The following is a 13,207-nucleotide window of genomic DNA, read 5'->3' as shown; positions in this document are numbered from 1 at the left end:
CGAGGCTTGTCCTGGGGGCGGTCTCTGTTGCCCTGGGTTACGGGACACGTGTATCCTAGTCGGCCTGACCCCGGGAGGCGGGCGTGGTACGTTGGGGGTGGTGGCAGCAGCGGCAGGTTTTCCCATGGAGCCGGTCCATTTGCTCCCATTTCCCCCCATGGTTTGCCCTGAGGGCGGTCTCTGTTGTCCCAAGTTCGCCGGACGTCCATCTCAAGGTCAGCCTGCTCCCTAGAGGAGGCCACCGTGAGGTCAGGGGTCAAGAGAGGTGGCTGTTGCGGGGGTAGGTGGCTGCCTTGGGGAGCTGGTGGATTGGCTCCCGTCTCCCCGATTGCCTGGTGTGGGAGTGGCCTCTCCTCCCCCAGATCACCAGACACACCTGTCCCATTCAACCTGCTGGGGGAGGGGTGCCCTTGGCGGTGCCTTTAAGGTGCGGGGGTGGCGACGGCGGGGGTAGAAGACCTGCAGCGCTGAGCCTGTCAATTTGCTCTCCTCTTCCCCGCTGCCAATCCTGGGGGCGTCCTCTGCTGCCCAAGAAGCCGGATGCCCGTCTCCAGGTCAGCTTGCTCCTGGGAGAAGGGCGCGATGCGGTCGAAGTGCAGAGGCAGCTGCGATGTCCGGCTGCCCCGCCTAATGGGGCCACTTCTTCTCCTCTCCACTGACCTGGCCTGGGGATGGCCTCTCCCGCGCAAGATTCGCCTGACACCCCACACCCGGTCAGGTTGCTCCTGGGAGGTGGGCGCGGTGAGATCAGGTGTTGGAGAGGAGAGAGGGGCTGCCCCTGGCGAGGTGGAGGATAAGCTCCCATCTCTCTGGAGGCCTGACGTGGCCGACCCTCGTTCCCAGGTCACGTTTCTCCGGGTCATATTGCCCCGGGGTTGCAGTAGGGTTAGGGGGCGGCGGGGTGTTGGCGGGGGTATGGAGCCTGCCGCTTGGGAGCTGGTGGTTTAGCTCCCATCTCTTCCGCAGCTTGGCCTGGGGGCAGCCTCTTTTGCCCCAGGTCCCAAAGCACAGTTTCCCTGACAGCTTAGCCACTGGAGGTGGGCAGGATGTGCTGAGGGGGAGGAGGCAGCTGCCAAGGCAGCGACGAAGGGGGCTGTCCCTGGCCAGCTGGTCAATTTGTTCCCATCTCAAACTTTGCTGCCCCAGTTTCGCAGAAAGACCTTCTCCAGTTAATTCTTCTCCTGGGAGGTGGGTGCAGTGCATGCAGCCCAAGGTCTGGGCTCTCCCCTGGGGAGGGGCAGAAACCTCTTGTTCTCCTTTGTCTTTATTCTTCAGCGAAGGGGTTACTTGACCCAATTCTTAATTCTGAGGAAGTGTAGCCTGTGTTACGGAAGAGCTGCTGGACAGTGAGGTTTCTGGGTGGGTTTTCACATCAGCTGATGCTCCAGGCAGGCAGGAAAGCTATTACTCAGAGCTCCTTAGTGTGGAGTTGGGGGACGGCCCCGCCATCCTCACCATGCTTTTTAAAAATGTGTTACTCCTCTCTTTTTCCTAGGTGACATTTTAGGTTATTGGGTCACAGATTGCTGGCACACTCATCCCTGTTCTCAAATATCTTTTAAACTTGGGTGAAGTGATAAGTAGGGGAAGATGATTTACTGAAAGGTAAGAATACTTAAATTTGCATTAAAGCTAAATTCTGTCAATCTTTCTCAAATGATTTTTCTCTGATTATAAATCCACGACCTAGTGAATGTTGTACTCCTGTGTAAATCATTGATCTTCACATCACATTGGTTGAGTGGTCAGCGAGATTTGTTAATTAGATTATTCCTGAAAGGAAAAGCTCAGGCTTTTGAGAATTCCTTGTCGGATATCACCCAGGCAGTCACAGTAGAAGACAGAGCTGATATAAAAATCCCTCAGCTGCCTGAACTGCAAAGCTTCTGGAATTACTGATCCCTGAAATGCAGGTGACACTTGATGATAATCTGGGGGATGGTTTATATGATCAGATTCTTCCAGTCCTGTAAATGGGTTCCGTGGCCCCAGCCCTGAAAGAACTGGTCTTAGGGGCCATATCATGAGGGGTAGGATGGGAAGGCAAGGTCTAAGAGCTGAAATCACTGAGATTCCACACTCGCTAAACACAGACTCCAGAGCCTAATTGTTGTCAGGTTCTGTTCTGGATTTGAGAGTGTGTTCAGACATGATTCTTGCCCTTCAGGAGACACTGCCTGCGTGGTAGTAACCTTTACATAGATCTCGGGAGGATGGCAATTACGTAGATGGGCTGTTACGGTTCTCAGTGTGCCCAGGCTCGCTCTTCCAGGCACTCGTGGGAATAACGAGTCATCTTATTCACTCACTCACTAATTTATTACCATTGAATTGATCATTTGTCCCACAGTAAGTGAAAGAAGGTATCAGGAAGCTGAGTTTTGTCCCCTCTCCTATCACTGATTGTATCTGTCAGTCGGGCGCCTTGAGTATGCATTGTGAAATGGTGGTATTTCTTGCCCAATGGGGCTGCACTGTGAGTTTTGAGAATCAGGGGAGTCACGTGGGTAGGACAGCACCCTGACACACATGGCCACCCCACCACATGAGACAGCATTGTCGATGCTCAGGTGACCCGATGTAGACCGCGGTGCTAAACCTGAGCATGTTTAGTGATCTTGGTGGCTATGAAAATACAGACTACCCGTCCTTACCTCTGAGACTCTGAGGGTGTGCACACCAGAATTCTGCATTTTAAGAAGCACTTTAACTAAATCTGATGAAGATGATCTGATTGTCCCACTGAGAAACACTGGTGTGCGAGACACCAATATTGAGGATTCTCAGGGAGCGATGTCTTTTCAGGATTTTCCAAGGGTCCTCACTTGAGACTTTTGCCTTGGGTGTAATTGTATGTGTTCAGAAGTGATGTCTCTCACTTCCAGTGCTTGTCAGCATGCTCTCTGCAGGGGTTTGCTCTCAGTAGATGGCAAAAACTATGATTCTTCAGGTCACCGAGCTAGAGTGTGAGCGATATTTTATTTTGGTTTTCTTTATAGCAATGCAGAGTCTCCCGAGAACAGATTCAGACTGAACAGATTTGTGTCAGACTTTGGGAGACCGCTGGTGCCCAAGATGTTCTCTGGCAGGTCAATGACGAATCTAGGTCCATCTTTCACAGCTACGTCAATGAAGTGGGACACTTCGACAAGGCCAAAGCTGGTATCCCAACCATAGCCCTTGACAGTGATGTTCGGCTCCAGGAAGCCATCAGATGCAGCAGGTGGCCAGAGGAGGAGCCGAACTTGCTCATGAAATGTGACATCCCCAACTTCATCAACACGGACCAGAACTCTTCCTTTCGGGAAGATGATCTGATTTTCGAACCACCGAATGTTCTAGAAAATAAGCCAGTTGCCCAGACCCCACACAAAGACTTGAATTGAGAAACGTGCATTGTCAGGTGTATTTTTGAAGATATGAATTTTGTCTTTGTATGGCAGGAAGTCCCTTTTCACAAAATTGTATGTGTTTTTGTCTGAGAGAGAGAAATGGAGACAGACAGAAAGACGAAGAAGCAGAAGAGAGCCCCCTCAGAAGAGAGCTAGTTAAGGTGAGTTTTGTGCCATTAAAAAATATTTGGGGTTTTGGGGGGAACAAAGTATTTACACTGTCTCATTCTCCTCGTTGGAAACCTTGGCCCCACACTCAGTGTCAGCATCCTTGAACAGGGGTTGGCACGGTGCATTTTATCTCGCGCTGCCTCTTCCACGTTCTGCCTTTAGCACGTTGCTTTGCCTCCCAGGGCTGCCACCCTTTAAACTGTAATGTGAGGAGTCTGGAGTAGATGATCCATCCCAGCTCTGCTGTTTTGCAAATTTCTGATTTCGTATTCGGATGAGGCTGGGATACACCTAGAGCAGTATAAACCAGGCCCTACCTCCTGTCTCTTGCTGGGGCAACCCTCAGGTCTGTGCCTTCTACTCAAGCCTTTACTGAGCCCAGCTTTTGTCAGGAGCCCAAGTGCCTACCGGGATGGCAGGAGACCTGTCTCTCGTGGTCACGGTGGCCGAAAATTCTATTGGTTGTGCTGAAACAGCTCTTCTGAGATCCTCCGGCCACCCTTGCTCCAACCTGAGGACAGACCTACCGTTCCTTTCCTAGGAGGAGGATCAATCCATGGTGCATTTTATGACAATCCTGTCCCCAGGAATGCACGGAAGGTTATCAGCTGAGTGAGGGGAAGTGCCTCTGTGTCTCTGTGTCCCTGTATCTCTGTCTGCTCACAGTGCCCTGCCACCGGCTACTGAACAAGAAAAGTGCTATTCACCATTCTGTGTGTTTTGCAGATGTGTAGGTGATGGTCTTGTGGCTCATGTGTGGGCTTTGTGCTGGGATGGTGAAGGGCTTATAAATACCTCATCAACATGTATTCGAGGTGACCTGGTGCCACACAGACTTGATTCATGAAGGCATCAAGCCTGCACACTGGTTTGGAAACAACTTGGTTTTGATCAGTCACACTGCATGCATGACTCACTGCTGATCTCTGGGTGGTTTTTTCATTTTAGATTTATTCACCCAGTGTCTTGCTTAAGCTGAAAAATACATTTATTTCACTAGAATATTCTCGGATTCTTTGTTTTCACACATCCAGTTGTTTAATTCATTAAAAATCATTTTGTGTTTATAATGCCTCCTAATTTCTATCAACTCTAGGTTCCCAGTGGCCTGAGCCATGCACCAGATTTGATGTAGGAACTGTTCCACCAAAAGAAATCCCTTTGCCATAATATCTTTTGAGGAAAATATTATTCTTTAAGGCTCTAACAGTAAATCGTAGAACAAAGCATGGAACATTTATTGCAGTTAATACATGTTCATGCAAAAAGAAATGATATTTTCATTAAACAATGTTGATTTTAATAACTTTTACTAAAGTGAATATTATTATTCATAATTTAAATAACCAAATAAAACCACAGTTATTTATTATGAAGATTGAAAACTATTTACACTGTCTCTCAATTAGAGGTAGCTTTATTAGAAGACTGAAGGGTATTTAAAAGATAGAAAAATACCCATGATGACACCATCATTTTTATTAACTAAATATGAAGAACTGTGCAGGGTTAAGATTTAACCCTCTGCAAGCTGTCAAGTTAGCATGAGGTAGTTTGTGGATGCTGCCAGAAGACAGGAGACTCCCTCAGGATCAGAGACAAAGAACTTCCTGCCAGCACAGCAGGCAGCTTGGGGTTCATGTTCATGTTGGTTCCTGAGTTTCTTTCCTTTTGCTGTTGTAACAAAGGACCACAGACTCAGTGGCTTAAAGCAATACACATTCATCGTCTCACTCTTCTATTGTGCAGAAGTGCAAAGTCATTGTCAGTGGGCTAAAACCAACGTGTGGCCAAGGCTACGTTCCACACCGAGGCTCTAGGGAGGGATTCGTCCTCCTACCTTTCCCAGCTTGCAGAGGTGTTCACAATCTTTGGCCCAGGGCCCTGTGTCACTGTGACCTCTGCTGCCACTTTACATCTCTGTCTCTGACTATATAGATATAAAGGAAGTGTCTTCTACATCTGGTATGGACCCTTTTTCCTAAATGGACATTGTATCTCTATTTAAGTGCAGATTAAAACCCCTTCCCTGCAGGGTGTGGTGGCATCAGCTCACAAGATTACCACTCTGGGCTTTAAGTGTCCTCTTTGTATTGTCACCTGGGAACTTCTCTTTCCATAGTTAGCTCTGTGTTACATTTGTTGTTGTATTTTACCCGGCATTACTGAAAGTTTTACTTAAAAGGGATCCTAATTAGCTCTGTTTACCTGTTTCCAGAGCTGAAAGCTTCAGTTCTAGAGTATCTGTTTGATTTCTCTTAAAAATACATTCCAGTATATTTCTCTGGTGAAAGTCTTTACCCTGTTGTCTATTCTCCCATAATTTCCTTATTTTCTTGAATATATTAAAAGTATTTTATAGACTTTATTGGTAACTCTGATGCCTACATCACCTGGGGGTTTGCATCCTTTGTCTAATGTTTCTTATTCTCATATAATCCGTTATATAGTCTTGACATGTTGCATGTCTTGAAATTCTTTATTACTTGGCAGACATTGCAAATGAAAAATCCATATGTTATTTTCCGTGAGAGGTTTTCTACCTTCCTGTTAGGCAAACAGGGTGAGGGACTGATCATTTCGCTCCAATCAGGCGCTGAGGTGGATCAGGACTGAAGTGCCTTTTTTCTTAAAACAGCTTTGAGGTATACTTGGCAAAGTAATTTTCACACGTATAAAGTGTACAGCTAATACGTTTTGACATAAGTATATCCCCAAGAAACCATGACCACATTCAAGAGAGTGAACATACCCATCACCCACAAAGCTTCTCTCCTGCCATTTGTTGTCCCTCCCTCCCTCCCCATCTCTTCCCCTGGAAACCATTGATCTGCTTTCCATCACAACATATTGGTCTGCATTTTCAACATCGTTGTATGAATGGATTAATGCAGTATCTACTCTATGTTGTCTGACTTGTTTCATTCAGTGTAATTATTTTGAGAGTCATCTGTGTTGCTGTATTAATAGCTTATTTTTCTTATAGCAGAGTATTGTTTTGTGCTGAGTTTTTACTGAATAGTTTGTTGTGAGCAGTGTTTGGATAGACCATCATTTGTTTCTCCATTTACTTCTTGATGGATGCATGGGTTATTTACAACTTGAGCTATTATAAATAAAATTGCAGTGAATATTTGGTTACAAGTCTTTATATGGACATATTCTTTTCTTTTCTAAGGCACCAGATGAAGAATATCTGGGTTATATGGTAGATAGGTATTTACCTTTTTTAAAGAAACTGTTAAAGACTGTTCCAAAATGGTTGTACTATTGTAAATTCCTTGTGGTGTGTATCAGCTCTGCTTGCTCTACTTCCTTACCAGCAATTTGTAAGGTCGGTCTTTCTAATCGTATTCATTCTTGTATGTATGTGTACTAGTATCTCACTGTGGTTTTTAAAAGCATTTCTCTAATGACTAATGGCATCTTTAATCAGCATATTTTCATATGCTTATTATCCATCTGGATATCTTTACTGAAGTGTGTTTTCTGGCCTCATTTATTCATTCAGGTGTTTGCATTATTATTGAGTTTTGAGACCTCTTTATTCTGGATCAGATACAAAGAGAGACCTTTATCAGATATATGATCTGCAAATAGCTTCTGTCTATAGCTTGTCTTTTCATTTGCTTAGCAGGGTTTAGAACAGCTTTGAAGAGTCTTCATTTTGATAAAGTTCACTCTATCAGTTTCTTTTTAAAATAGATTATACTTTTGGTGTCATAGCAAAGAAATATTTGCCAAACCCAAGGTCATAAAGCTTAAGCCTATGCTTTTTCTCCTAGCTGTTTTGTAGTTTTAGATTTCCTATTAAGATCTATGATCCATTGTGAGATAATTTTTGTATATTTTCTGAGGTGTGGATCAAAGTTCATTTTTTTTTTTTTTGCATATCACTCTCTAATTCTTCCAGCACCACTTGTTGAAAAGATCCTTTCTCCACTACATCCTTTTTGAGAATCAATTGTCAATATAAGTGTTGGTTTAGTTCTGAACATTCTATTCTGCTCCATTATTCTATTTTCCTGTTTTACACCAACACCATACTTTCTGATTACTGTAGTTTAAAAAAAAAAAAGCTGAAAATCAGATAGTGCAAGTCTTCCAACTTTGTTTTACTTGTTCAAAATTGTTTTGGATATTTGGGATCCTTTGTATTTTTATATGAATTTTAGAATCAGTTTTAAAATTCCTTACATCCTGTTCTGCCAAAATTCAACCCATATCTTTGGCCATCTCCAAAGCCACATTTTCTGAAGAAGTCTCTCTAGATCCCAGGTGAAAGGAATTTCTGTTTCATCTGTGCTCCAATCACATTTGATAATATTTGATTACATTTATTCATATTTAGCTGGATGTAATTGTGTGATCTTTCCTGCCATATAGTAAATCTCTCAAGATTTGGAATCTTGACTTGGTTCCCTCTGTCTGCTGAGAAAACTAGTTCTATGCTTTGCAGGAGAGCGCCCTGCAGTAAGAAGTATCTGCAAGATACATCTAGCTCATTGCTTGCATATCGTCAAGGAATCCTGCAGATTTAGAATTGTTTATTGATTGTTGTCTACAAGACGGCTCAGCCTTTTTTATTTCTATTGCTACTGCTGCAGTTTCAAAGGACAATGGGCTAATTATTTTCCAAATATCAAAACATACTGTAATTGAGTTGTGACGCAAATTATGTGCTGCTGTTTCTTAACAACCTGCTTAGTGTTCACAGGTACCTTCACTCATGGAACTTTTGGGAGAATGTCATATCCTCAGAGATAGCAATGCTGTCTTTGGCGACCTGAGTGGTAGTATCTGAACCCAGTCCTGCTGTTTTTCCAGTGCCCCCTGTAGCCCTCCTCCAGCCCTCCATGGGGGGCCTGCATTTCTGCCCTCGAAAATCCTGTTGCTTCTCAGGAAGAATTCCCTATGAAGCATATTCATGTCCTTCTTGTGGAGACATTCAGTCCAGAGACCTGACAGCAGGGGAAAATGTTTAGACTGCTTTGGTAGAACGTAAATTCTTCCATACTTGTTAGAAGCAAATCAAATGAGGAAACTGTGTTGGCATCTAACAAATCAGGATAAATGTCTGATGAGGAAGATCAGCTTCCCCATCCCACTCAGGCGTCATGTTGATGTGACACTCAACTTGGCAAACATTTTCTCCTGTGAGCAACGTGAAGTTCAAGACGTTATGAAGGGCTTTTTGTTTTTCTTCCTTAGTCTTTCCACATTCACTGTGTCTGGTGAGATTATATGAATCCTGCTTATTTTCAGCCTAGCACTAAGCTTTTTAAAAGGGTCACGTGTTTAAAAGGCTAGTGGACAATTTGTTAGAAGATCAAAATCTTTAGACTTTGGTCCTAGAGTTGAATCTTGGTTACTGGTGAATAAGAATTCCCGTTAAAATTTTAAATTCAGCGATATAAATTTTTAAAAATAGTTAAATATTAGGCAATTTCATTAAACACTATAGAAGTTATTTACTTTTAAGCCTGTCTCTGGGGCAATTTTGCAATGATTCCCTCCCTTTATTGATTCCCTCTTTATCAGAATCCTTGAGAGGTCCCTGTCATCATTGTCAATATCATCATCATCATTACCATCATCATGGAACTGATTCCTCTGGGAGATTCTAGGAAAATAAAGAGCTGGACGGGGTTCTGTGCAGGTCAGTGTGTGCATATACAGTAAGAAGAGTTGTCAGACATTAGATTCAAGATACCCTTTCCATTTAGAGAAGAATGTGGTCATGAAATCCTGATGTGCTGAATGAAGGAAGTGATGGGAACAGGGTAGTCAATGGAAAGGAGGAGGAAGTGAGTGAAGCGGGGAGCATAGAGCCTTGGTTAGGTGATCAGCACATTGGTGAAAATGAGGGGAGTGTGATGGCAGAATCATGTCCCTCCCCGGCCACAGGGTAGCCACCTGTGACATGTTACTGTACATGGCAAAATGCATGACAGATATTTTAGGACAAAAATCTTAGAGGATTTCTGTCTTCTAAATTGTCTATCAGTTAGCGTTTTAAACCCATGATATATTATTAAAGATTAGTGCAGGGGAACAAATAAAAAGGATTCATATTATCCACCAGACATACTGAATGCAGAAAGGCTAAGGAAGAAAAAGAAAAAGTCATTCATAAGTGCCTTGAACCATAAAATGCTCATGAGAGGAAATGTTACACAGGTGAGTGTCTCAGCCACATCCAAAATGCCTGAATTGGATGGGACAAGGGGATCCTGAGATGAGACAATAGGGTGAGTAGCCTGGATTGTCCAGGTGGGCCGAATGTATTCACAGGGGTCCTTAAAATGGAGGACATTTCCCAGCTGAGTTTAAATTCAGAGGGAGGTGTAGCCATAGAGCAATGTTCAGAAAGGCTGCTGACCATGAAAATGGAGGAAGTCGTGGGGCACAAGCTAAGGAAGGTGGGTTACCTCTGGAAACTGGAAAAAAAAAACAACAACAAGGAAACATTCTCTTCTAGACCCTCTAGAAGGAAGGAAACCTGCTGCTACCTTGAATTTAGCACAGTGAGGACTGTGTTGGATCTCTGACCTCCACAGCCATAAGCTGATAAATCTGTGCTGGTTTAAGCTCTTAAGCTTATGGAAATTTCTTACATTGGTAAGAGGAAAATAACATAGTTAGCCGTATTGTAACGGATTAAAGGTATAGGATGGGGTGTGGAGAGGATTCTGACATTTACACCTAAAAAACAACCAGGTGAAATGGGAAGGTGTTTTAAGGAAGACTTACCTGGCAGGGCTGTTAAGCAGACTGGAGCGAGGGGAGCATTGGAGTTAGAGGAATCAATTAAATCTCTACAAGAAAAATAAGGAATAAAATGTAACAGGGCTTCAGTGATAGTGGATGTAGGAATGGAAATGGGCAGAGAGATATAAATATTACTTTGATATTAGCTACAGGTTTGATGACTGCATGTTGGGGAGACTTAGCCGATGTGTGGACTGAATGTTTGCATCCCCTCAAAATCCGTATGTCGAAACCCCATCTCCCAGGGTGATGGTATTGCGAGGTGGGGCCTTTGGGAGGTGATTTGTAGGATAAAATGAGGTCATGAGAGTAGAGCCCTCATGAATGGGATTAGTGTTCTTATACAAGCCCCCAGAGTGCTTGCTTCTCTCTGCTCTCTGGGATATGAAGATATTGGGAAGACAGCCATCTTCGAGCTGGCAATCCTCTCAAGGATACATTGACCTTGAAAGTCTCAGCCTCCAAACCATAAGGAATATGCTGGTTGTTTAAGCCACCCGACACGCGGTAATTTGTTACAGCATCCCAGACTGACGAAGACAGTGGAGAATGCCTCTGAGTTTGGCACTGATTGCCTGGAGAATGCTGAAACCCAGGGAAGTGGGCAGCACAGACGTTTACTCATTTAATCCTGCCAACACAGTAGGAGATAGAGTCCACATATTCCTCGCTACTTAAAAGGTAAGGAAAAAGAGGCACAAATAATAACAACGACAACAAAAACAACAATAATTTGTCCAAGATTCACACAGAACCCCCTGGAGGCAGAGTGAGAATTTATACTCAGGCAGGCTGGCCCAAGAGCCCCTGCTCATAACTAATAAGTCAGATCATCTTGCTTATGTGGATCAGTTTTTTCAACTGTGATATGAGGATACTGTGTCTAGTAACTTATAATTTCAAAATACTTCACTGTAACGGAATCATTAGTCACCGGCCTTACAAACCACAGAAACCTACACATACAAAAATAACTCGTTAGGTCAAGATAACCAATAACGTTTTTAAATATTATACCTGCTGGGCCTTTGCAATAAAATGTCTTTTTATAATTCTGTCTGGCTACAGAATAACTTCATAATCCTGCATGCTGCTGGTGGCTCCCATGTTGGACAGCATGGGCCTAGAGATTTTAAATTACTTGCCCAGACTCGCCCAGGAAGCTCGTGGTGGGATCCTAGCTATAGTCTGGGACTTTTCCTTCCTATCAAACAAGTCCCTCATGGAAGTTTAGAAGCTTCTCCTTTGGTGCCCAGCTGTCTCTCCGTACTTATAACATCTTGTCAGGTGTTCCAGCCTGCTCCTGAACATCAGCCAGAACCCACTTCTGCTCTATTTTGTCCAGGTAATACCTTCTAGCAACTTCCATTGCCTTCTTGGCATCAGTTCTTACCTGGAAGGGTAGTGGCTAGAGGTGGAAATGTGTCCACATGACAGGTTTTTCATAAACATAGCAGGAGTGTTCAAGAGAATAAAACGTCAGGAAGATGAGAAGAAACAGGTCATTTAATATACCAAATGGGTACTTTCAATGTCTGTGTTTCCGAGTCCAGGCTTGTTCTGCTCGTGCATTACAGGCCAATAAATCAGGAGACCAGGTTTTGGGGCAAGAAATAGCGACTTTAATTTGGAAAGCCAGCTGAGAAATGGTAGAATAATGTCCTGGGGAACCATCACCCCAAGTCAGATTTCAGGCTCTTCTTATATTAAAAATGGGAAGTGGGAATGCTTGGTTGTTGCAAACTTGGTGTATGAATTCTTTGTTGTTAGAATCCTTTGTTCTTGCAGCTCTTCACCTGGGTCACATCCGTGTAAACCTCCAACAAACAAATGTTGTTTTCTATTCTGTAACTTGTTATCTTTATGTGAATAGAAAGTGTTAATATCCTTCAAAGTCAGAGCCTTGAGAATAGGTTCTCCTGTATATTTCAGGCTCTAGGCAACATTGTTTTACAAAAGGTGCAGAACCAACAAGACTAAGCCTAGGAAACAGGGCACAGGGTTAAAGTCAAAGGAACAGATCTAATATGGAGTCAGATTTTTTCTTTCCTATTTCAGTAGTGCCATGGAGAAGGCAGTTTGGGCAGCTTTTCGTAGGGTCCTGGAGGCTTTCTCTCTCAGCCTCTGTGTGCCTCTGTTGAAAAACCTTCAAAGCTATCTGGCCTGCTGGTAAACCACTCCGCCTTTTTTGCCCTGAAGATGTGTTCTGTTTATAACTGATCTCTACTTCTTGGAAAACAACTCAATAAATACTCAGTTGGTTTTCCACCAGCCATGGGCAGGGGTGAGGAATAGCACTTTATTATTTTATAAAAAAAAAATAAAAGAAGTCTTAAAACAGCACTGGGCACATAGGAGAGAGTCAATAATTGTTTCCTGGCTTAAATCAAAATTGATAGCTCAGTGATTCCATGGCTGCTGTATTTGCTGAGCTTGCTAATCCTTTGCTCCATTACACATTTTTTAACTGAAAAAGAAATACATGCATGTGGTTAAATAAATTCAAACAGAGCACAAAATTACACAAGTGAAAGAAGTTTTCCCTCATCCTCTCTTCTTTCAGCCCTCCCTGGAGATGCCACTGTTTACAATCCTTTGTGTGTTTTCCAGATATGCTATGCACATTCCGACCTATGTATGTAAATTCCTTTAAAGTATTACTTATTTTTAACTTAAAGGGATTTAAATCCTCAAGTGTCTTCTGCCCTGGTAATAGAAAAGAACAAATCTGACTCCATAATAGATCTGTTCCTTTGACTTTAACCCTGTGCTCTGTCTCCTAGGCTTCATCTTGCTTGTAAAACAATGTTGCCTAGAGCCTAAAATATACAGGAGAGCCTATTTTGAAGGCTCTGACCTTTAAGGATATTTAA

The 13,207-nt window shown here is 43.3% G+C and overlaps 1 long non-coding RNA gene across 3 annotated transcripts; it reads left to right on the top strand.

Annotated features, from left to right (window-relative positions):
• The first annotated feature begins 11 nt into the window (after positions 1-11).
• On the top strand, positions 12-11,157 carry LOC141578438 (uncharacterized). Of its 3 annotated transcripts, none has more exons than XR_012508856.1 (4): positions 12-843; positions 1,496-1,605; positions 3,000-3,553; positions 10,856-11,157. It is a non-coding gene; the product is annotated as an uncharacterized LOC141578438 (long non-coding RNA). The 3 variants fall into 3 exon arrangements; XR_012508843.1 differs by lacking the exon at positions 10,856-11,157 and adding an exon at positions 4,660-4,796; XR_012508836.1 differs by lacking the exon at positions 10,856-11,157 and adding an exon at positions 4,105-4,792.
• Positions 11,158-13,207: the final 2,050 nt, after the last annotated feature.

Source organism: Camelus bactrianus, chromosome 1, assembly GCF_048773025.1.
Source record: "Camelus bactrianus isolate YW-2024 breed Bactrian camel chromosome 1, ASM4877302v1, whole genome shotgun sequence".
In the NCBI taxonomy this organism is placed as follows: Eukaryota; Metazoa; Chordata; class Mammalia; order Artiodactyla; family Camelidae; genus Camelus; species Camelus bactrianus.
Note: the sequence above shows the minus strand (reverse complement) of the source record. Positions and strands in the feature narration are given on the sequence as shown.